The sequence below is a fragment of the Drosophila simulans genome, chromosome 3L, assembly GCF_016746395.2.
Source record: "Drosophila simulans strain w501 chromosome 3L, Prin_Dsim_3.1, whole genome shotgun sequence".
NCBI lineage: Eukaryota > Metazoa > Arthropoda > Insecta > Diptera > Drosophilidae > Drosophila > Drosophila simulans.
In genome coordinates this window covers 3,813,210-3,838,589 of record NC_052522.2, presented here as the reverse complement: position 1 = coordinate 3,838,589, position 25,380 = coordinate 3,813,210, and the positions used below count along the sequence as shown (strand labels likewise).

Sequence of the window (25,380 nt, the reverse complement as noted above, 5' to 3'; positions counted from 1 at the left end):
TATTCCCTTGGGGTAACCCTTTATTTGTCAAGCCGGCAAAAGGCTAAATTAAGTAATATTTAATCCAATGCCCACTGGCTAAATGTAATCAGCTGACTCGAGAGTCCTGTAGGCCGGGGAAATCATTGAACTCACAGGCTTTAAGAGGCGCAACCTGCTGGCAGGAGCAAAGGCAGTCGCGCTTGCCTAGCAAATATCCTTGATATCATTTAGTCAACTGGAAAAAATTCAATCAGCATACTTGGCAAATATTCAACAGCGCTCTGGATCTGAATCTGAATCTGAACGTGGATGTGGAGGGGATGTCGATGTCGATTGTTTGACTGAGCGAGCAGCCCAAGGGGGGCTGAGAATATGGGGGTGGTGGGTGGACTGGGGTGTTCGCTGCATAAATCAACAGCAAATAAATGCTGATACGCTGAAAGTTCGTCTTGGGATGCTTTCGGCTGAAACAAAAAAACATTCGAAGCGGAAACGAGGAGAACAAAAAAAAAAAACGAAGGGAAATAAAAACGAGAAGAAAAATTCGCATTCGATAATTGAATTTTCCCCGGCGGAGTATATAGGAATAGGAAGGAAAAAAGTGTCCAAAGGAGCAAAGTGGGGGAGTGGGGTGGCCACCAAGGACCCCAAAGCGTGTCCAGCGATGCATGCGTCGCACGTAGCCGGAGGAGCAGAAAGAGGAGGAGAAGCGGAGTCCAAGGAGCAGCAGAATTCAGGGTAGGAAGGTGGAGCAGGCGCTGCTGGCTTGGAGCTGCTCCCATATTATGTGCACAATAAATAGACGTGATCAGCATGAGCAAGGTGAGGGAGCATCGCTGTCGTCCTTCTCCGGCTCGTCCTTTTTCTCGGGAGCTGTCCTTGCGCTTGGTTGAGCGGCCACATCGCTGGCTGCATGCTGAGAAGTAGGACACTTTGCAAAACACACCCTACGAATAAAAACTAATAAATCTACAAAATAATTTAAGTAATTATTAAGCAGTTCCAACTCCCATTTATGAAACCAAACTGTAGCTGGAAGATCTTTTAAAGAAGTCTTTATAGCTTGAATAGCAACATTCCAAATTCAGTTCGAATACTTAAGAGTTTTCCCAAGTGCAGAAACTTGGAGCACCCAAATCCCCGAGTGGCGGGCAGCAGAAGGAGCGAAGGAAGCACTTGAGAGGATGTTGACTGAGTTTTTCCTCAGCTTCTTTTTGCCGGCTGTTTCCGGCTTTTGTTGCACGAAAAGTGCTCGACGGAATCTTTTGTCCCAGTATCTGTGTCGGTGTTTGTGTGAGTTTGCCTGCGTCCATGTGCTTGTGTGCAGGGGGAGGGGGTGGGCTAAGTACGCCAACCCCTCCGCTCACAACCCCCCACCCCCCGGCGGAGATGTTGAAACTTCCGAAAAACAAGGCGCCGCTAAACTTTTTTATGCTAACTTACTTTGTAGTTTCTTCTTATTTGCAACTTTGATTTTTGTTTATTTTCGCCGGCGAACCACCCCCGCAGAGCAAAAAAAAAGATGGAAAATGGGGGAGGGAAAAGCTCGGGAAATCGCAACCCCCGAGAAAGAGAAAATGGCGGCAAAGTAAGCAGCTTCAAGTAGAAGGAAAATTTCTTGACACGGAAAATTTCCTTGGACTGTGTTTTTCTCGCTTTTTCTTGCCATTTCCTTTTGCTTCCGTTCACTTTAAAATGCGCCATTTTCTTGTTTGCTGACCCGGGCCTATGAAATCCCTCCTCCCCAGCTCTTCAGTTTTTCCAAGCGGAAGTTTTATGAATTTTCTACAAAGCGGCCAAGTTTTTTTTATTCCCAGCTTCAATGTCCTTTGGGTATTTCATTTTCCATTCTTACTCGGTTTTTTTTTGCTCCTTTTGCTTGTAGAAAAATGTCTATCTTGCTGTGGAATCACTGCAGTGTGAATAATGACTAAAAGCAGAGGAGCTGCGTCAGGAAATATTCATAAAAAATGTAGCAAGAAATTCTCGTTCAGGGAAATGTCACCCAAAGTAGAAAATAAAAAAGAGTTGATGGCTTCCGCCATGCGGGTTGGTTACCAAATTTCAAACATTTCACTTGATTGCAATTAAAATATAATGAAACAAATAGAAAGGAGCGTTTTTTAATGAAGTTATTATAGGCGTCAATGAAGGTCAACGAATCGACAGCCCGCACTCAGAAATGATCTTTTAATTATTGGGCCCATAGCACCTAACCGAAATTAGCCTCAATCGCATTTTCCGTATTTTTCCGAGGACTGCTGATAATTATGTCGCCTAGTCAATTGACAGAGCGTGAAGCGGAAAGACTTTCCATGTGTGTTGGGTCATTAGAGAGTGTCATTTGTCGGCGGTCAGGTCATCAAGGGGTTAAGACAGCTCATTATGGAGAACTGACATTGGGAAATCGTGGTACTAGTACTTTCACTACAAAGCTTGGTGCATTTTATAATGAACTGTACTAAAAGGTACACATAATCCTTTTAACTATTAGGAAAATCAAAAAGAATAAACTGTGGGAACTAAGTAAAACTCATTAAACCCACACAAGGAATTTCTTAAGCGACATTGATTAATTTAATGTGCAATTACCCAAGCAAGCTTAGCCAATTATTTAAGCAACTTAGCACCACTAAATCTTAAGTTAGCTGATTTAATGAGCTTCAACGCACTTGTTTTTTTTCACTCGAGCGCAATTCAAAAATACCCTGGGAATTGGGCTTATTAGAAAGCTAATGCTCATTAAAACAATTTGTCGTAACTCAGAACCTTAAAGCCTATGCTGCTGCTGCTCTATTTATTCATAAATATTTTTATTTATTTTTTATTTTTGGTTGCGCTTCTCATGCGAATTAGCATAAATTATGCACGCCCACTTGCGAATGCAGCTCGTGCGTGTGGCACCGTCTTTTGCCCCCTTTTCCGCTTTTTCCCGTGTGTTGCACGTGCCATTTTCCATTTTCGCCGGCAGGTGGAGCTACGCACAATTAAGCCTCAAGTGGCAGGACCAGCGGGAGTCCTTCAGGACCTGCGTAGTTTATTGAATTTTCATATTTTGTGCCTGCGACTCGCTCAACTATGTAAAGTGGATTTGGTAAACGAATTAGGCATCTCGCTGGCTCGAAACTTTGGCCAAACAAACAACTCAGCAGAAGGGCCAGAAAATAAAGCTGAAAAAATGCAAATGCCACGCCCCCTGCGAATGCCAACCGCCTTCGTCTCAGCGGGGAGTGAGGTACTAAAAAGAGGGAGCGAACACTGAAAAAAGACTAGTATGCGTAAAATGTGCCAATAAAACTATAAAAACATATAAACTATATATGTTTTGTTTTTAAACATTTTTGTTTAATTTCTTCCAATAATGATACAAATATTGTTTAATTGCAAAATCTTAACCCTCTAATTTTGTAATAAAACTAGTTTTTCTCAAGTGTAATATAATCGAATTTATTTGTCTGAGGGTTTTCTTTTGGGCAAAAGTTTTTCGCAAAGCTGGCAGCGGTTTACAGTTTTGAGTTCATCTGGGTTTGGTCCCTGCTCCGAACTCCCCCCTCCCCGGAAAACCTCAACCCCTAACCCTAACCACATTTGCACACGCTCGTCCACACACGAGATTTGATTTTATTTCATTTTCGGGATGCTGTAAAATTAGCAGCATAAGATTGGATTATCTTTATGTGTGGTGCTACACAACTTTGGCCCCTTTTCCAGTTTTGTTCGACTTTTTTTTTAGTCGAAACAGAAGAGACACAGCCCTGTGATTAAATATGTCGAAGCACGTGCCACGATTAGGCCAGTCAGGGGTTAAGGCTCAGCAGAGCTACGGCCACACAAGGGTTAAGGGCGAGGCGACACTTTTGTGGAATTGCTAATTTGCTTAAAGTCAGCCTTTCTCTCGCTCGACTGGACAAACAGACCGGAATTCGATGGCGGTCCCTCTGAAATGGGATTATTTTGAAGTGGCATCGCTTTTTCGGGACTCCAGTGGGCGATGTTAACGGAAATAATGGGGGCATTATAGGGTTAGTCACACGATTTGCCGCAAATCAATGAACTCATGGTTTATCTGGGCAGTACAACCAAATTTGTCAGTTAAAAGATAGCATTGCTATTCAAAAGAAGCACGATTCTTAAATTTAAAAATGCTGTCACTTTTACTTGTACGACTAAATTAAATGATAATACGCGTAGCTTTTTTATTTCTTATTTAACGTCTCGCCTTAATCAGGCATAAAATTAAATCACTTTTGCAAATGCTAAATTAACAAGCTAGGAATTTAATAAAATGTTTGAAGTCTAAACAGTTTTGACATGAAACTAGAAAGGTTCTTACTCATAGTCGGTCTATTGGCCACTCTGAAACCTTTTGTTAAGTGCTATGATAGAGGTATTATATTTTAACAGCTTAAATTATGTTGAATACGCATTAGTTTTGATTTTTCAGTAAGATGTGACGGCCCAAGTCCGGTTGATGGAAATTGCAGCGGAAAGCGTCGAATAGCGTATACCTATCATACGAAAGTTTGCTGGCAATTATGGTATACTGGATGCACCAAATACGGGAGTAAAAATTTATTCAGATCACATGGAGAATGCAAAAGGGCTTGCTATCACTGAGATATGTTAAGAAAATTAAAAGTTTTATGTAACATTTTTTCATTTTCATTTACTTTGCCCTCAGTTATCCGAGGGTTTCTATTCGATGGATGCCCTTCTCACCAGGGAAAGTCTCTCCCAGCTCTAATTGGAACCCCATTGGCTTAGAGGCCCTGTAATATGGTTGTTCTATAAAATCCCCCCGTCCCCTGATAGAGTCATAAAGTCAATTAATCGCCTAAAGTGCGGGATAATAATTTCGGGCTCAGAGAAACCGCGACAACCGCCAAAAAGCGGCGAGCACCTCAAGAAGAGGTCCCAACTATAAATCGACCCGAAGTGGGAATGGGAATGGGATTGGATGGCCTGGGTTATGGAACCCTCTTTATAGAGAGGGCAGAGGAATGGGCATCGCGCCTTTTGCTGTTTGTTTTTGATGTTGATGTTGATGAATGTCGGTGGCCGCAACTTTCCGCTGTTGTTTTTGGGCCCGGTGTGTACACTTCTGACCATTTGCTGTTGTTCCCGGTTAATGTTTTCATTTTGTGGACTGAATATATTGGATGGGCAAGCAGTTGCGTGCCGCTTGATGCATGTTCGCTCACATTTCACAGATCCCACTTAACCTCGTGATTGATATGTTGCAATAATTCTTATCAAACAATGACCGAAAGCAGTGAAAAATAGATGGTTATATTACCCCCGGTCGGCACCGCCTTTTACCCACAGAAGGGGAAAAAGCTCTTGTAGGAAATACACCGAAATTCTCACTTTTGTAAACAATATTAAGAAATATTAATTTTCATTTATCATTTTGATTGAGCGATCAAATCAAAAGAGAGATCTTCTCTGTCTTCTGCGTTTGTTTTCTCGTGTGATTTCTTTATTATGATAGCAAAGATTCTCTTTTAATGATCTTTCGCCGTGTTGATTTATGGATCCCGAAGATCTCGCATCCCAGACCGCAAGCCAAATCCAAGCCCAACATCCATCCCGAGCTCAACTTTGGCCGCAAGGTGTCGAAACTGCAACTTGATTTCGGAATGGGAAGGTGTATCTACAGACTTTTTAGCTTTGGGCCTGGGAAAATGAGTGAGATCAGATCATGGCCACCTAACGGCGGTCCACTCTAATAGAGTGGACCTTTTGTGGGCGTGAATCAGCGTGAAAACGGTTGTGAAAATGATAATATACATATGGATATGGAAAATGATCGGTTCCCAGGCTGGGCAGATACTTCAACTTAGGAGGTCTCTCAGATTAAGCTCTATGGTATGGAATGCTCTTGGTTTGTATAGTTTAGATATTAGTAAGAGTCTAGAGTTTAATTCTAGTAATCACTCTTCGTTCAATGATGTAATAGAATAAAAATAAGTTTATTTATGCAATAAATTCTAACTGTTCCTTAATTATCTATAATTTGCGTGCAACAATCAAATAATGGCTCATTCCATTTTGAACCCTCGAATATTTTTGAAGCTTAGCACACTTGTGAGCAGCATAAAAAAGGGCTTTCATGGATTAGGCATTCCCTGAATTTAAGTGTGTCCTTTGAAGCTGACCCCGCCCCTTGCGACATATCCTCCCACTTCCCCGACCTTCAACCTTCGACCCCACCCACAACCCCTCCCCTGGCTTTTCGAGTGACGTCGACTCTCGACTTTTGTCCTTTTTTTCCTGTGCAGCCAGAACTTAACTTAATTATACCCTGTAAATAGGCGTTCGCGTTGCGCAATCCCTTTTGGTCCTTTGTGCATTCTAGGGGGTTGGGTTCCGCTGATTTCCTGCTCCTGGTCGAAAGAGATCCTTTGTAAGCCGCTTAGATCCCGAAGGGTTCCGGTCCCTCAACCAGCTTCAAATGCTGCAAGCGTGCAAATTAAAATTCGGTTTCTGCGGTTGCCACACTTGCATAACACCCCGTGCAAACACCACCATCGGGCAAACAACCCACACCCAAAACCCACACCTAACCCATACCCTGTCGAAGCGAACCACTTCGCACAACACCACACTCAACCGCACGGACATGCTCTCTATAATTTATTTTGACATGTTTGCCAACACATTTCAATTGATTTTATTGTTGCCGCCAGTCTCGCTCGTCAAAAAAATAAAATAAACTGAAATCAGGCGAAAAGTATCACAATTATTGAAATATGAGAACTTTTCGACTACCAACACTCACAAAATACATTGAAAATAATCGAAACTGTTTAATCATATGAGCCATGAAAACAGGTTACAAAGCAATTCGAAAATGAACCTCAAGTCTGCTCATCCATTGGAAATCCTTTTGCGATCCTTAGAAAAAATATCTGTAGGTAATGATATATATACATGTATATTTTTTTAAGTGCACACACATATAGTAATAACAAGTTGCAGTTATCGCCTCCAAATCGCACCGCTCCACTCCGCAAAACCACATGGCAGACAGACTCCCTCGCTGGCAAATAGTTTTGCGGATTTGTAAATTAACAAATTGAATTAAATGCGCGACTGGGCAGCGGAATCAGACACCGAATCAGGATCCTGGAAAGCCTGGCAACCCTGGCAGCCCCGGCAACTTGTTTCACCCTCCCGAGGGGGTTTTTAGTTTTATTTCGTCGGGGTTTACGCCTATTTGCATTTGCTGGTTGCCCCGTTTGTTATCCTTTTATTTTTTTTGGCTCATCTCGAAAATTATGAAAATGTCCGTGTTTGTCATTCGATGATATAATCGCGATGATAATCGCTGTGTGTCATCATGTGGCAAATTGCGGCAATTGTTGTTAATGATTAGGCCGTGCAAAAATTGCAGAGATCAATGGCCTTTGATTGCGGTCATAGTTCAAATTGCAGGTGGTCTTTGGGCGGGGTTGAAATGTGGGTATTTCGGGAAAACCCTTAATCGCTTTTCCCAACTTTAAAGCAGTGCATATGGCTTTCCATTTCTTGAGCTCAGAGATTTTTTACTTTTGCAAAGGGGGAAAATTTGATATTTGTGCATATTTTAAAAGGCAAACAATTTGCATGCAAATACGCACACATGCGAAAAAAGTTCTTCTTGTCTGTTTGCCATATGGGTGTGTTTGTATTTGTGATGCCTCCGCCTGTGAAAATATTCGACATATTTTCCAACAACCAGAGCAAACATCAAAGGATGCCAAGGCAACGAATGACAATTGCTCTGGCTTTCCATCAAATGGGGGTTAATGTTCTGCGGAGATTTTCTGCAGATTCAATGATTAAATTTACTTCTCAAAAAACAGATCTAGCCAGTGAAAATACTAAGAAGATAATCTTTTCTAAACTAGACATAAGAGACTAAGAATAGCTTATAGGATATAAACTTTAGTCCTTTTTTACATTTTAGTAACTTGTTCAAAATATTATTTATTAATTTAAATTAAATATATTTATAAACTTGATATGGTGATTAAAGGCTTATTAAAATGCAGTTTAAGGATGTTGAATCATTTTCCTTTGTCGTCTCCTTAATACATACCCGATACCCCCTACTCTGCCTTTGGAGCCCTTCTATACCCAGCAGTAAATATGCATTTTGTTGAATTTTCCATTTCCATTTGGGCAACCATTTTGCGCATTTTTATGTTGTTTATTTTTGGTAGCTTTTTAAAAAACATCAGAACTTTTCATTTACATATTCGCTTTGTAAAGAGACACAGAGCGGATGGGGAGCCATGGCTGACTGGTGTCCTGTGTATCCTTCGAAACGTTTGCCACATTCCGCCTGGTGCCGAAAATTTGCATAAAATGCAAATGATGCCGGCAGCCAAAAAACCAGGGGAGCTGGGAAAGTCGATGGAGGATGAGGATGAGCTACCTCGGTTACCGCTGTGGCTTTTTGTGGTCCTTTGCGATATCATATTTATTAAAAGGATTATTGGTGCTTCACTGGCATATCCTGTTAGCGCCGCTCAACGAACCTGCACCACCCAGAGAAGCCACCCAGTCGGAAAAACTCCACCCACCAGCCCACTATCCCGTTTATGCAAATGAACAACGGCTGCCTTTTGTTTCAGGGTTTCCAGCCCACCCCAAATCCATTCGAAAATATGCTGCTTTTCTTTTCCTTTTCTACAGTCGGCGCCATATTTGATTTAAAAGTTGACGCCGAATGGCTCCACAAAGAGAGGCCTGGGTAAAAAAATTACACAAACACAATTAAAATGGGCGAGTTTTCGTTTTCCGTTTACAACTTCGCCGGAATTTCCAGAGTTTTCACCTGATTTCACACCTCGCACTTAGCACTTGGAATATGGAGACGGCGCTATCTTTGGACTTGGCGCTTTGTTATGATTGCACTCTATTTACTTGGCTTTTCTCACCTCCGAACTCGGTTTACTTCTAATGAAGTCGAACATTTCGGCTGGATTTTATGGCCGAGCGCCTTCAATTGGCGATTTGGGTGATGGGAATGTTGAGGATTCCCAGGATATGGTTTTCGAGTGAGGAGCATCGAGTTGGGTCTAAATAGTTGGGCTTGTGTTCACAGAGTCATAATTGATTAGGGTCGTTTATTATTGAACGTATCATATTGTAGACTGTCTTTTTTCAAGGCCTAGCCACATAATAAGAACACAGTCAGCTAGAAAAGTCAGTCTGCCAATGGCAAAATATCAACATTATTACATTTAAACACAACATTATTATATAACTTAAATAATTTATGAAATATACGGCCAGTGTCATAATTACTTCCATAAATCTTTAACTGCTTATGATTCCTTCAAGGCTTCAATCCGAATTCGCCTTGACATTCAGTTGCCCATTTTAAAGGCCTCCATTTGCCATTTAGTATGTCAATTCAAGAGTTCATCTCCGTATGACATATTGCAGCAAGTGGAAATTGCTCGATTCCATCCCCGAAACCCCAAGTCATCGCCGGGCACACAGAAAACACCCTTTCGCCACACAGATAACACCCACATATGGCACTAACACCGCCAATTTGACGCCAAGTGTGAGTCCCCGTGTGTGTGCGTATGTGTGTGTTTATCCCCCTTTTCAGATTTTCCCCGCTTTCCCCACTCTCCCCGCTTTCCCAGGCCCGCCTCGATGTCGATGCCCACTTGTCAGTCATTTTACGAAAATGTTAAAGTATCAAATTCATTGGAATTGCGTTGAGAATGTTTGACAGTTCATAAATGCCCGACGCTTGACTTGCATAAATATTTTGCAAAGGCAGCCGGAAAATGGGGTGGAAAAGCGGACGGCAAAGTGGGTGGAAATCGAGGGGAGTGGAGTGTAGTGTGGAGTCATGGAGCATGTGTGGTGAGCACTTGAAAAACTTTCCAAAATGCGAAAAGTCAAACAAACGTCCGCGCCTCCGCTGCCTTTTTACCGTTTTCAGTTTTCCATCTCGCATTGCTGAGCATTTTCCGCTTTTCATGGTTGCCATTTTGTTTCGAGAGCCGTCGAAAAGTTTCCCCCCGTTTTCTTTTATTTTTAACGTGCTTCAGTTTATTTTTTCGCCCTGTTTTTGTTTGTTTTTCAATATTTTTTTTGTGAGTTTGCGTCGTCGCAGTGCTGAAACCACTCGCCCGAAAGTCACTCAACTCGCGTGTGCCCAACCACTGAGCAATCCACTCAATCCACTGAATGGGCGTTACCCAAAATTCCGAGTGTTTCGCTCGACCGAGTGGGTGACTTTTGAGAGACAGGGTGTTTCGGCTTAATTTCGATTTTCAGCTGCTGCTGGCCGCAAAAACAGCTGTTGGCTGTGCAGCCAGTCCGGCACTCTGAGTTATGTCCTTTCTCTGCTCCTGGCGCTCTGTTAGTTCGATTCCGGGAAATCCCCCTGCCAGGAGGCGTTTTCACCGCACTTTTCCGCTTTCTGTGCTGGCGAGTTCTAGCGCCGGCAAAACCATTGTGGGTTCTAGACCAACATAATGGCTACGTGCTTGGTGGCAAATGTTTATGAGCTGCTTGATACGTCTATAAAATAAAGTAAGCTACTATAAGATATGCAGTAAATATAACCTTAAATAAATGAGCTTCATTTATGTAAATGCTTTAAAATGAAGAGATAATTATTGTTAAATAAATGGGCAAGACATTAATAATTTATATTTATTGGAAACAAATGTAAACGTTTCAATGATGAAGTTGTTATATTGAAGTCTACTTATCTTAGGTCGTAATATTAAGCATTATGTCTTTGCAACTTATTATGTTGCATTGTTAGAGCTAAGAATTTCTAAATATATTTCCAACCGACTTGTTTCCAGCTCAAAGACCCTTCTCCCGTTAGCTTTGTGCCGCAGCCCCTTTTGTCATTCGCACTTCAAAGGGGCGGTAAAGGCGCCTAACAATTCACTTCCGCGTCTACAACCATTTCCGCTGCACTACTCAACAAAGCACAGGGAAATACCTAGAAGCGCGAGAAAAATGCGAGGGACCGCAAAAGAGAAGGCAAATAAATAATAAGAAAAGCCGAGTACAGTGAAAAATACACAAAACAGCGACAGGAAAAAGGTGAAAAAATGATGTCGAGGTGCCGCATGCAAAAGTTTTGCGGCCGAGAAAAGCCCCCACTGCCTCTGACCCCCCAAAATTGATGGCTTCTGCACACGAAGTACAACAAGAGTATGACGCGATTAGAATCTGTAATTAGTTTTCGTGTATCTGCAATTGTTGTTTCTCCGCGGGGTGAGAACTGCACTTGTTTGGCGGCTTAACTTAAAAAGGCGTTAAAACGAGCGCCGACGCTTTGCACACGCGATGCTCTACCAACTCGCCAGTCGACCCCAAAACTTGGGGGCGTTATGGGGCACCAACTTGATGAATGGCAGCCAAGATGCAACAGCCACTGCTAAGCAAAGCGAAGAAAGAGGCAGCCACCTGTCATGAAAGCCAATTGCCGCTGTTTGCCCACGACTCTCAAAGGGAGCAGAAAAATGGAAAAGTCAACAGAGACATAGGACTATACAGGGTATCAAAGCTCTGGACATGTTATGAGAGTAACTAAGGGATTGATTGTAGTTAACGTAACATAGATACATATATCAGCAGTTACTCGAGCATTAAGTACCAAATCTACATTCTCTTTGAATCGCTTTTAGCCTCAGGTGTTTTGGGCTTTGGTCATCGTTTAAATTATATCGATTTCGTATCATAATCAAATGTTTGCTGCTTGTCGTTTGGCGGCATACCCATGTCCAATATAACAACTACAAAAACACCGACACCCGGCAACAACAACAATAATCAACGTGCGACAACGGCAGCAGCAAGCAACAACAACAATGGCAAACAGTAGTGGCAACAAACAGGCTCATTTGCATATTTACCAAACACACACACACTCGCACACACACGCACACAGAGCCACACAAGCGGAGGAGCATGCCAAAATATACGATATCGTATGCTCATAATAAGTATCTGATAAGTAATGATATACAAACACAGATACAACGACATAGATACACGCAGTGCACGGGTGCGCGTGTGTGTGTGCGATAAATGCATTCACAAAATGGCCGAACACCGCAACGCACACATGCAAACAGTGGGGCGAGGGACCGTTATGCAAAGTGCAATGGCTGCAAAGTGCAATGCTGCACTTGCAACACCAATGTTGCAGCCGTTGTTGTTGCTGCTGTTGTTGCAGCTGCTGTGCTTTCCACATTTGATGTAGCTCTCGTTTAACTTTGTGGCGCATTTTTGGCGTAACACACAGTGCCGCACACACGGCAAGCAAACCAAAGTCAACGGCAGCAGCAGAAATTGCAGCTGCAAACGGCAACCTTGCACCTGCAACAGCAACCAAATCCGAAGGGGAGCAGCAATTTAAACCATTTAAAGGTGTTCCAAAAGGACAAATCAAGGATGTGAATAGGTTTGAGATGATTGCTTATGGCTGCTAACAAACATTAATTGAGGTTGCAAGTTAACAACTACTTGTGATAGAGTTTTAAATAATAAGAGTTTATGCTTATAATGCAAAAGAAAAGGATGTAAATACACCTGTTTAAAAGCCCATTCCCAGCACTATGACCTATGCAAATTTCGCACATTAAGCCATCATTTGATTTTAGCACACAATCCAAAGCTAATCTCCGCATCTTTTTCTCCAGCTTCTTTAAATAGCCGATTCTTTTGTGGATCAATGACGCACTCGTCATCTTGAGATGGCAAAGGCATCGTTTTAGTAGCGCTGCGCTATCGAAATTCATAAGCGATTAAACATTTAAAAGCCCATAAGAGACTGAGAGATTTTCATAAAAAATCGATTCGACTTTGTTGCGCCGTGCCGCCATCGACTGAATTAATACCGAATAAATATGTGTGGACGCTGGAGCCTAGGTCTAAGTTGGATTTGGAGTTAGACAATAAAACACACAAAGGAAATTTTTCAACGCAAAAGCCACAGAGACAGTGAATTAATATCGAGAAGGGGCAGGGGGGGATGACAACGCGGACGGCGGGTAAAATTAAAAGCGCAAGCCCAAACTGAGGCAATTAATCAAAAATTCTGGGGCCACATATACGGACAACGGACAACGGACAACGGACATGGAGTGGCTCGGTTTGACCGGGAAGCCGGTGATAACTCTATTATTGTGGCCACATCTTAGTAGCGACTAGATATGGGCTTACAAGCATTTAACATTTTCCGTGTGCCCCTCGTTTCTCGACTTTGAATGTGGCAACTTGTCAACAGGTTGCCCCGAAACCCGATACCTTAAGCCCCGATATCAAATCGGTAGGTTTACCATTTATCTGGGGCCCGGGATCGGGCATAAATTAACTTGTTACGCCCCGGCCTGGGAAAGAATCTCCTCCGTGTTCCCAAAAACACCCGAAACTACACTCGCAACGCATATCTCTCGGATTGCATCTCGGTTGGCATTGTATCCAGTATCTCTGGCATTCAAACCACAATCGGTGGAAGGACGCTCGCTGTAATTACCGGATTAAGGACACGTGCCTCCGGCTTCCTTTTGACTCAATGAACTCGCTGCACTTGGCGCTTCGTCCTTTGTTTGATCTGCCCCCTAAGTCGCGTGCGAGTCTCACTTGATTTAATCATAACTATAGTTGTATAAATATACGCCAACTCGGTGACAAATTCGCAGGCGGACTGCATTAGAAATCAATCAAACGAAATTAACAAGTTAACAATGGCAAAGACACAATGTTGTGGGAAGCGCCCGGGGCTACAGGCTGAAATCTAAATGTACACTGAGAGAAAACTAAAGGTTTAAGCATACCAACATAATTTTCAATATTTTCTGTAGTTGTTATAAAACATGGGTACTTAACTTACAAGAGAAAGTGTCCCTGGAGTTGCACAACTTCATAATAGTTTTCCCATTAATGACTCCTTTATTCAGGTCGCATATTTTTGTTTTCACTGTACATCTGGACTCAATCATTGTGCAATTATGTGTCCATCCCTGTGACAGGAAAAGTCAACAAGGATTGAATGGAGTTGGGGAGGAATTGTTATTGCTCGAGGGCTCTCGGCTCATTTGTTTGATTCTTTTTGAATTTCGCGTGGGACACGCGATTGTTACAAAAACAGGATTGAATATCCTACCCCCTGGAAAAAAAGCAAAACAAAACAAAATAATATTTCACGCATTTACTGAGAACTTACTTACACGCATATTGCTCTAATTTTATGACACCATCGAGTTTTGCCATTAAACCACAGTTAAAAGTGCTTGAAAATAGATAAAAGTTTAAAACCAATAAACCTTATAATTTGTCCGATAGAGATTTACCATCAAATGACTCTATTCTTCGGAATTCCATTTTTTAATTAGCCACTCGATTGGAATAGTTTTTTAATTGATTTTCCACAAACAAGAATCTAGTTTCGGGGCATTACTAAAATATTTGTGTTCGCTGATCCACAATCCATTAAAAAATAAGAGCTTCCCCAATTTTTATGGCTCCTTAATGTGCTGCAGGTATAGTTTCTGGTTGTTTTTTATGCGGAACTACGATCTATGATTTGCTTGGCATTTATTTATGCGGTCAAAAGCATAAATAAATTATTTTTGGGCGTCCCAAAGTCGGGTAATAAAACTCGAGCAAAGTGTCAAGCGGGTTCCATTTAAGGTTTTATATTGCACGTTCCAAGTTTGAAATTGTGATTGATGTGAATAGCGTCTTTAACGAACGACTTAATAATTATTGATTCGATTGAAAGGCTCTTAAAATCTTTATGATCAGCTTTGCAAAACTATATAAGGGAATTTGAATTTAAAGTAATACTCTGACATTTGAAACTTAAAAACATGCAACTTGTTCATACTAAATATACTCTATCTAAATATTTTCTGAAAATAATAATTACATTGTTTACTTTTGACTATTAGCCATTATAGGCACCCATTAATATACGTTTTATTCAGCCACACTTATGCCATTAAACCGAGATTTATACCAATTTGGAGTATTCAGATGTAATTAACGACTTGAAAATGATTTACAAGTTAGCCATAAATACTTGCCAACTAAATTCTAATTACGAAAATTGAGCGAACAACAGCCGCCGAGTGTTAACACATTTCCCCCCTCATACTTTCCATCACGACCCCGTGAATTCGCTGGCTAATAAACCCCACAAATTCTTGGGCTTCCCTAACAATCATCGGATTTATGGCATGTACTACCCACCCACGGCTCAGAACTCAGCTGGCCAAAATCAAGTTCGCTGGCTAGGTGGCAACAATGTGTTGCCAATTTAATGGCCCATCTCAGCACACAATTTTCCAGACGAGTGCGGAAATGCGCGCATCATTCGACGGCTGATGACTTGGAGGAGGTGGCTCAAAATCGGACCTGGATTCGGATTTCGGATATCGGATTCCAGCTTTGGAGCCGGGTGCACCTTTCCAAAGCCATTAAGTAGGCTCGGTTGCGGTTGTTGGGTTATCAGCACGATGGCATCATTGTAATAGACTCTTCACAGTGCGCTTTTTTACGACGGCTTACAAGCATTTCAACAAGTTTTACTGCTTTTCCACTAAAAGCCAGCCCCCGAAAACTAGTCGGCCCACAAATCTCCGTGGCGCTCCGAATAAAAATCCGGCAAGAACTCCCCCTCTTTCCAGTTGGCTATCTACATATGTGTCTCAGCGCAGGCACTGAGAAAAATATCTTAAATAATCTTAAATGATAAGAAACAACCTTTGATTGATTACAAATTTATTAAATTAAAAGTTTAGTTAAAACTACTCCTATACAAAAAAGTTTTGTCTAAAATATGTTTTTTAGTCAACATTTTTTTAGATTTTATATATTGTACTTAACTTCAAGTGTGCTCGGCCTAGGAAATCAATTCGAAATGAGCCATTAAACGCTGCTAAACACGCGGGCATTTTCCACCGTTTCCAGCATTTTCACCTTTCCACCTTTTCCGACGGTGGCTCCGTCTCCGTCTCCAGTCATAAATTTCCAACAAAAGAATGTAACCCGAGGCCTGGGAGTTAGCCGGCGGGCAGGTTTTTGGATTTGGATTTGGTTTTGGATTTGGGGTCTCCCGTTCGATAGCCGCTGTACCGATTTCTTCTGAATAAATTAAAATTAAAATAAAAATAAAAATCGTTTGTTTTTTTTTTTCGCCGCCTCAAACGTGGGAAATGTGTTCATCACCGAGTGGTCGGGATGCATTTGGATCTTCTACACTTCTCCAGCTCTCTGTTTCACAACATTGGGGCATCATCGTTTTTGTTATTTTAATTTAACGATCTCTTAAAAGTGCAATAGAGCCAAAAAGCCTGACCAAAGTAATGTCAGTGATGTCATAATATCTGATTCCCCAACAAATCGGCCAGTTAAAAGGCAGCCAAGAAGGCCAAAACTGTCTACCCTCATCGAGTTTGGTGTTGTACTTTGTCAGTTGAGCATGACCGACTGATCTAATTAGGATATTATGTCACTCGCTGAAAATAATTCACGAGGTATCCGAAAAAGAGGTGTGAAACTTGCGAATGAAGAAGGACTTGAGTTAATATTAAAACTGGCTAAATTAAAAAAGGATTGGAGTTTAATATTCATATTTGTTGTCCAAAATAAATGGTATTTTGAACACAACATCGGAAATATTGGTCAGAATTTGAAATGTAATACCTTTAATTACTCGTATTGATCTCCCAAATCGATTAGCATTCAAAAGAAAACTTTTTATTTTTGGTCGAATTTTGCAAAAAATCGTGATGGTACCCCTTATAAAAAATGCAAAAATTGATAAAAATTTGATTTTCAGAAATCACCCAAAGGATGATTATTACAGTTAGTTTAGGTTAATAGCTGCATAAAAAAGTAACTTTCTCATTGTTGTGACACTTTTTGATCATTTTATAAACATTTCATTGCAGCCATATTGCTTTATTTTCAATTCCCCATATCGAATTGTGATCTACTTATAACGTCTCAATGAAAGCCCATTGATACGTGGATGGAGCCTAAGCCTGGCCAAGATTTCCAGTCTTATCTGGCAGACTCAACTTGTAAATTGTCACCAACAGGCAGCAGCTCAGTGTAATCGCTGGGCTATAAGCTGCCAGTTTGCCTTTCCTCTACTGACTCGATTCCTTAAAATTCCAGCTAAGATAAGATTTTTCCGCCTTACACGATGATTCTGCCTTCCTCCCATGGTCACAAAAATCCCAAGTCCCAGATCCCAGCGGCAGCTAGCTCCCAATCTCAATCGCCTAACCATTCCGGGACCCATTTTCATTTCCATTTCGATTTCGATTCCCATCTGGTGCTCACATTTGACATTTAGGGGCGAGCATATTTCTCTCAACTCTATGCCGCATGCACCGCCAAATTGGTATTAAATTACTCACTTTGGTGATAATCGAAATGGACACGACACAATTACACGCAGAGATCGTGGGGGAACTGAGGTGGGCACGAAGGGGCACCAAAGTTGGATCCCCCCGTGAACCAGTTCTTCGGTCTGGCCAGATCGTAAAGAAAGTAAAAATATTGAGACGCAGACAAGTTGAAAATGCCACCACATCACATTTCGAGCGTTTTCAAAACGATCAATTCGCCCGATAAGCCGGGAGGCTCCTCTCCGCCTGGGCCTCCATCTCCGATTCCATCTGATTGTCCAGTTGCCAGGCGACTATATTAAGTCCAGCGATTCGAACCTGTGCCCCGTTGCAATCTCAACATGTGTCAAATTGGGCAACTAACTGACTAATCTCGGGCGCAAACAGCAGCCGTTGGAAAACAAGTGTTATTATTTCTCTAAATGCTCGGGATCAAAACAATTCAACTGTCAAATGGAATTGGCCAACACAGACAGACAGACAGACGTACAGACAGACGTACACAGGAAAAAGGATAAAGGAGGGTAAACGGAAATCCTATTTGCATTTCAAACATTGCAATCCAGGGACTATTAAAAACAAATATTTGTGGTCAATCCAACAAAAGCAAAAAAGGCGAAAGAGCTATCGGTGTGCAAGGGGTGGACTTGCAATTACCCATTAATTTATTTCAATATAAATTTATGCTTATGATTGTGGATAGTCGAATATAGTTACTATTTATAGTAACTACAAACCAAGGTTAATATTAATATTTATATTATATATAATAAATACATACATATATAGATATTTTATGGTAGAATTTCTTATTTTTGTTTTTTCAAACATGATGTCCAATATACCCGATACCCTCTGCTTGATAGCAAAAAGGATCAAGGAGCGAACACAAAGTGAACATATGTATTAGGCAGTGGCAAGGACACCCCTTTTGGCTGCCTAATCCTTCATTCCGGCCACCCCTGCACCTCCTCTTGCCCATGCAGGACTCTCCGGATTTCGGCTTGGCCCGCACAGTGGACATGGAATGGAATCCGAGCTCGAACTATTTTATCCCTGCCAGCGTTTCCGCCTTGACAATTTGTACAATTGTCGCTCAATTTATATGTACAAGGGGGCGTAGAGGAACGGGAATGGGAGGGGGTGTGGGCAAACGAACAACTTCCGATTACAACTTCATTTGTGAATGTTTCCTTGGAAACATTTTTATCCTGGCGCACACACACACACACAATGCCTTTTGGCACACGTGGCCCGCTCCCAAAAATGGGTTTCAGTTTGCGAGGGTGCGATTTCTCTGGTTGGGATCTGAGAATCGGGACCCCAGAGCAGAGCTGCAGTGTGCTGAGCACCCAGGACGAACCCACATCTGTCAACTTCAATGAAGTGTCGAAATGGGAAGTTCATCATCGCCAGCAATTGAAATAGTTGCCCGTGATAATTTCCTCCTTTATTTTTTTATTTGTTTCTCTTACTGTTGTGTTTTATTGCCGGCTGCTGTGCGGGGCATTCCTGCGCCCAGGGGGTGGGCGCTTGGCTGGCTTCGTCCTTGGGCGCATTGTGGGCGGGGTGGTGACGCAAATTAAGCCTCTGGTGTATTTGGATCCCTCAGATTTAACGCCGTCCTTTGAAGGCTGCTAATCACTTTAACATACATTTGCATTGCATTTACACGCACTTTGACCCTCATTAATGCGTTGCCTAATAGCCCCAGGGGCAGGTCCTTTTTCCGACAAATATCCTTGGATGCAGGTGTGGGAGGGGCGTGACTGCTGCGAAATAACTTTATTACGCACGATATTGTTTAATAATTTTCTAGCACTTCTTAAGTTTGTACGGGCTACTTGTAGATACTTTCTGGATTTTGCATCACCTATATTGATCTATACTAACTAACTAACTATTTTTCATGGTATCCTTTTAGTTTTGAGCCACAGAATCAGCCTATAAAACAACCAAAGGCTTTTCCTCTTGTATACCTTTTTTTTATTAACTTTAGGTGCGAAGTTTTCGTGAAACTTGTGAAATTTCGCGCGTTCTACGCGTTCAAATATGAGAGCTGCTTAAAGGATGCCCTTCTCTTCCGGTGGCAGACGAGATTTTAGGGTTCTACCAGCTGTCCTCCTCCGGTCCTGTCCCGCATGCCCCTCGTATCTCAGTGTGTTCTTGGGCTGTTTTCGTTACCATTTCTGGTTTGGATGCGGGTTGCTGCTGCTGAATTTCATCTTTGAGTTGCTTTTTTGCGCCAAAAACTTTTGTTTACTCGGCAAATAGAGAAGACTTGCAGCCACCCACTAGATAAAGTTGTATCGTGACTGCCAAAATCTAAGCGACTGTTTAGTTGCTTACCCCCTAAAATTTCAGTTTGTGTAAAGTTTTTGTTGCACAAAAGTTTTTGTTATGCCTTCGCCGTTGTTTCTTGTTGTTTCTGCAGTCTTTTTCCCCATTTTTTCACAGTTGAATTCACCGAAATTTGTCACGTTTGTTATTTTTGCGAGACGAGAGAGTTTCGGTTGTATTTACTCAACTGATTTTGATAACATTCGTGTAACATGGCCGGCATTTTATAGGGATTTTTAGCTGGCTTGGGAAGCCCAGCCAGCGCCCAAAGTGTGTTTTAATTTAGTGATATAGCTATGTTAAACTACTATAAAATGTTTAAAAATTTATTTTAAAAAACCTTCAAAACTCATTCTTGCAATATAATGATTTCTCCATTCTAAATGGCTTGAATATTATTATTTTTAATATGCTCCTGCAGCCACGCCCAAAATCCCATAAATCGCAGCCATGAGCATTTTGTCCTTTATAAAGTCTAATCCGCATTTATTTTATGCTCGGCTACAAATCGTCGCTTTAATAGTGTCACCATGAGTTATTGGAGCAGATCCTCCATATCTCGTCCGTGCCGCCCGCTCACTCTATAAGAAAGGGGATCCCGAACTGCCCGATCCTCCAGTTCTGCAGTTCGAACCGCCCCAGCAAATAACAAAAATAAATGCATGCATTAGTTAATGTCCAGTCGTTGTCGTGGTTCCCCTCCCACATCCCGAATCCTCGCACACGGGGGCAGCGGATCGCAGCAGGATGCAGTTTATAAGCGGACCGAATCGAGCATCCAGTTGCCTCGGCCATCGCCTCACTTGATGCCTGCACTGAGAGAAAAATAGCGGTGGAATTTCTGAAAACATATATAAAATAAGTGTGTAAATTTAACAACTTTTAGAATTTATATAAGTCAAATGAGTATAAAACTGAAATTCGTTACTAATCGAATATCACCTATTAAGTGTTTTAAGTTTGATTTTTTTCAGTGCATTGTATTTGGTATTGCTCTGAATGTTGCTGCTGCCGCTGTTGTTGTTGTCGTCGAAGGCGGCGGCGTCGCTTAAGCCAATTCAAAACGGTGGCCGCTGATCCGATACCCCGCCTCTCGTCCAGCTCCCCTTGCCGAGGGGAGCAGCTCCCAGTGGCCAGTTCCAGGCCCCAGCTCCTCCAAGTGGAATCCCCCAGTGGAGGACGTTGCTCGCGTATTACATTTCGCGCTCGATAAATCTCCGCTGCCTGCCGCCCGACACATATTTCATATCAACGCAGATAGTCCTGCAAACAGTGGAGCCAAATTTTAAGATCTAAGATACATAAAATTAAATAAATTAGAGAAATTTCGGACAGGTTATTTAAAAATCAATATAATAATGTGACATATTTTAGTGCGGTAGTTTAATGGCTTTTTCTTGTCTTTATTTCATGAAGGGACTTAAACCAGACGTTGTTAAATTTTCAGCCGTGCTTAACCTATTTCAAGCCACTGTGCGTAGGAACGTCGAGCGGTTGCGCATCATAAAGCAAATTTCATTTTGAATTATTTTCTTATATTTTCCTTACTCACTTATAGCTGCGATTTTTTCCTCGTCTTTTTGCCAGCTTGTTGTTGAGACGTATTGTGCTCGCCAGAATGTGAGTGAGATCGCGGGCAGAAAGGTGTTAATGATGATCATCATTGCGCCCATCATCATCATCATCATCATGGTCTTTCAGAGTAAAAAAGAACGAATATCTCTTGGATGTCAGCTGCCCATTGATGTTCTTAAGTAAAATTTAGGAGCTTTTCGGTGTCCAGTCGCCGCACTTTAAGTTGATTTGCTGTGGCGAGCATAATTCACTTGGAACCTGAAGGATCGCATTCAAGGGGGGTGAGGTGGTACCATAACTTGGGGATTTCAATACAAGAAATTGTCATAATTTATGAAATTAAACCATGAAAATATTTATCCATCTGCAGCACGAGTCATTCTTGTCGCTGTTGGCTCATTAAAATGGCAAGTGGTGGCCCAAAGCCGAAGGCAAAACAAAAGGCCAAATGCGATGTGGTTGTGGATGTGGATGTGGTTGTAGAAATGTGGCCACCACCCGAAAGTGGCTAATAAAGCAAATCTTGTTGACTGGACAACTTGCAGACACTTCCACCCTTTTCGCTTCCCTGTTTCTGTTCTGTTTTTGGTTAAGCTCTACATGGAAATTTCGCCAATTAACACCTTTTAGCATGTTGGCCAAAAAGACAACGACAGCAGCAGCAGGAGGCGACAACAACAACAGCAGCAGCAGCAGCGGCAGCAGCAACATCATCGAATGCGTTAATTAAAATTATACCAAAAGGCAAGGGCACTGGAAAAAAATCAATAAAATAAAAGAATGAGAATGAGAAATGAGAATTGTGGCAGCAGATGAGGGGCGCAAACTGTTTACCGTCGCTCAGCTCAGCTATTAATATACATAAAATGGCTAAAATACGATTAGCCAAGTTCTGTACTCGGCGGCAACATGCTGCATAGTAAATATTGACAAGCAGCAGCAGCAGCAACATCAGCAGCAGCAGCAACATATCGGACCAAAGACGCAGCAGCAACATGAATATCGCACCTTGTAAACTCATTTGCGCGTACGTGTTGAAACAAATGTTTGCGGGGGGTAAGTGAAATAAAAAAATTGCCTTCCAGGGACCAAAAACAACAGGAACTTCAGCAGCCATTCGAGATTGTCGCGTGATTGAGATTCACATTGTTGCGTGAGCAATCACGATGTTCAATCGGTATATTGGTCAGCAAACTAGATTGTTTGGGGGATAACTTTTGGTTAGGCATTCTAATTTCTATTTTACAAATAGCAGGAATTTAATCGTAATTTTATAAAAACATTTAACTATCCTGTATTTATAAAAGATCCTAAATGTTCATACATTTTTGTTGATTTCTTCATATTCAAAACAACAGCCTAGACATTGTATTTTTAAAAGGATTTTATTGCTGACGTTTTTAGGTAACTTAGCCCGCCCAAAACTTCACAAATCTGTTGATTAACTAGTCATTTAGTTTACGACAATGTCTGCCGACTTTTAGTTAGCTGGCTGACTGTTAAGTAGTAGTAAGGTGGATATTTGCCTATTTACTTAACGGACATTGTTTAGCGGGCGTAGTAATTGACTTTTAAATATATCCCTTTATTTGAGAGTAGGGAGTTCCTAGCGTTCCGGTCACGCCCCCATCCTTAGCAGCAACCTTCCCGCCAGCAACAAATGTTGCATTGGCAATTGCCATAAGTCAGACACAGCAGCAACTCCAGTGCAGTAGCAACATGGCCACGCCGCAGGAGTGAATTTCATTGCATGCAGTTTATGTGCGGCCTAATGGGTCTGCTGTTGTTGCTGCTGCTGTTGCAGTTGCTGCTGCTGCGACTGCTGCTGCTGATGGGAAACCACCAGCAACACGTCCATCTTCATCATGGGCAGCGCGACCGGGCCTCCTTCCTCCTTTGCCATGCTGTGCACTTGGCGTTTGTCTGGTTTTTTGGGCACCATGACACCAGCAGAGCAGTTGGGCACCCCCCTTTCACCTGTCCATCCCTCGCCTTTATGCAAATTCAGTGCAGATGCTGATGCTGCTGCTGCTGCCGCTGCTGCGTGTCAATGCAAACTTTGCTGACTTGCATGCGAATGTTGCTTGCACAAACATTGAGGTGTACTGCCAAAGTTGTCGGCGTAGCTGGGAGGCAAGAAGGAGTCGCCTGCGTTCACGTTGTCGCTGCCCATGTTGCTGCTTGTCCCCGGTGTTGCCTCCGTTGCTGTTTGTGTTGCAGCTTCAGGAGCGGCAGCAGCAGCAGCAACCACCGACGGCTTGTTGGCCCGGCGACCACAGCTGGGTGTCCTGTGCGCGCACAGTTAACTTAAGTTAAGCAAACTCGGTGGCCAGCAAAGGCAAAGGGCAAGGGATTCGCATCCACTCGCCAAGCCAATGGAAATTGGACTTGGCCTCCGAATGGCCCAGTCGATTGAACAGGAGCAGCAGGACTGACAGTGCTGACTGATGCCGATGTATCCGGATTAATACGAGGATAGTAATATAAATTTTTTAATAATAATATGAAACTACTTTGTTGAAAGATATGACATTATTTATTAAGAAATTACCCATCTGTTAGCCTTCAGATTATTTTTATTTAATTGAGAACTCTATTTCGACACTGGTTGATTAAAATTGATTAATGATTAATAATACTTTTAATGCCTTTATAAAATCAGCCTTATTCAGCTAGTTATAAACCAAAGAGCCAGCTCAGATATGCGTAAGTTGTCGATGTCTCATTCCTCCTGCCCGCACCTCATTCATTTATCCAGCCAGTTGGTGTTACATTTTTACGTGCTCCAACGCCCAATGGAGGTAAACACGGCGCAGGGAAAACGAACAGGACGAGGAGGAGATGTTGACCACCAGTAACGCCTACGCAGGCAGTCAGTTGCGGATTTGGATTCGGATTCAAAGAGTCAGGGAGTTGGCAGTGCAGCATGATGAATGTCCCATTCCAGCTCCTAGGTGAGCAGCGTTTTTCGTACGTGCCTTACTCAAAATACATGGGCTCGAAAGAGGGGGTCCCTATTATTTTATCTATTAACATAGGTATTTTCATATCACATTTCTTACTAAAAAAAAACATACGAGCTTGTAGAACCCTTTTGCTTATATCTCTTTTAAGATTCCTTCTCTCGACTTATAAATGGAGCTTATCCCCTGGGAATCGTGATTCAGACACCTATGCGATTTCAATAGGACGTGTGCCAGCGGGTCGTGTGGTGACGGTGGGGATTTTGGCACAAGATTTTTGCGCCCCCCAAAATCAATTAAAATGCCAAGCGGCGTGAGTCACACGCACATGGGGTCGGATTGAGATTCGATGAGGTTGGTCTTCGCATCGGTCGAGAGTGTTCCAAAGTGTTGAAAGGAGCGGGCTCCCTTTGTCGGACCTGGCCAGGCGGGACCTCCTCGACGGATGGCTGGATGGATGGATGATCCAGCGAGGCGATGAAGGAGTTGAGATGTGATGATGGGCCAATGGCCAGGAATTACAATGCTTATTGCATCTGCTGGAAATTTGCATACCCAATCACCGAATGGCATTCCCACTCTTGACCCCGTTTTCAATGGCCACTCGACACGACTCCGGCACGTTCTGTAATCGATCATCAGTGCCCAAAGTGGCCAGAAGAAGGCTGCAAGCGGGGCTCCGAAGACTGGAAAGCGAAGACTGAGGGCCGGGGCCGCCTCTCATCAAAGTCCAACAAAGCGCATACCACAGATATCAATTAATTTCAGCGGGCCAACGTGTGGATGTGAAAAGGCCAACAAAATCGTAATAAGTCAATGCCTTTGACGCGTACACAGAAAACAAATCAATGCAACAGTTGGTGAAATTCTATAGTATATATGAATATGTAATACTTTGCAACACAAGGAATAGAGCTCGTTGAACAGGCCTAACAAACTTCTTTTTTTGAATTTAAAAATCAGTTTTTAATAAAGTATTATTTTCTGTGCACTGACACCGAAACAGAGATCGAAGTTCCGAGACTTCGGACCCTTTTTCAGCTCAGTTCTATTGATAAACACAAATAATTTTGTAGCAGGATGATGATTCTACCTCGGCGAGTCACAATCATCATCAA

General features: G+C 42.2%; 2 long non-coding RNA genes across 3 annotated transcripts; one reads left to right on the top strand and one right to left on the bottom strand.

Annotated features, from left to right (window-relative positions):
- Positions 1-3,408: 3,408 nt before the first annotated feature.
- Positions 3,409-4,418, bottom strand: LOC123327179. Its single transcript, XR_006541709.1, has 2 exons — positions 4,141-4,418; positions 3,409-4,048 (listed from the first exon to the last, which is right to left on the bottom strand). It is a non-coding gene; the product is annotated as an uncharacterized LOC123327179 (long non-coding RNA).
- Positions 4,247-4,821, top strand: LOC27206786. 2 transcript variants are annotated; one of them, XR_001600130.3, is made up of 3 exons: positions 4,247-4,369; positions 4,427-4,604; positions 4,664-4,821. It is a non-coding gene; the product is annotated as an uncharacterized LOC27206786 (long non-coding RNA). The 2 variants fall into 2 exon arrangements; XR_001600129.3 differs by having other exon boundaries at positions 4,427-4,821.
- The last annotated feature ends 20,559 nt before the right edge of the window (positions 4,822-25,380 follow it).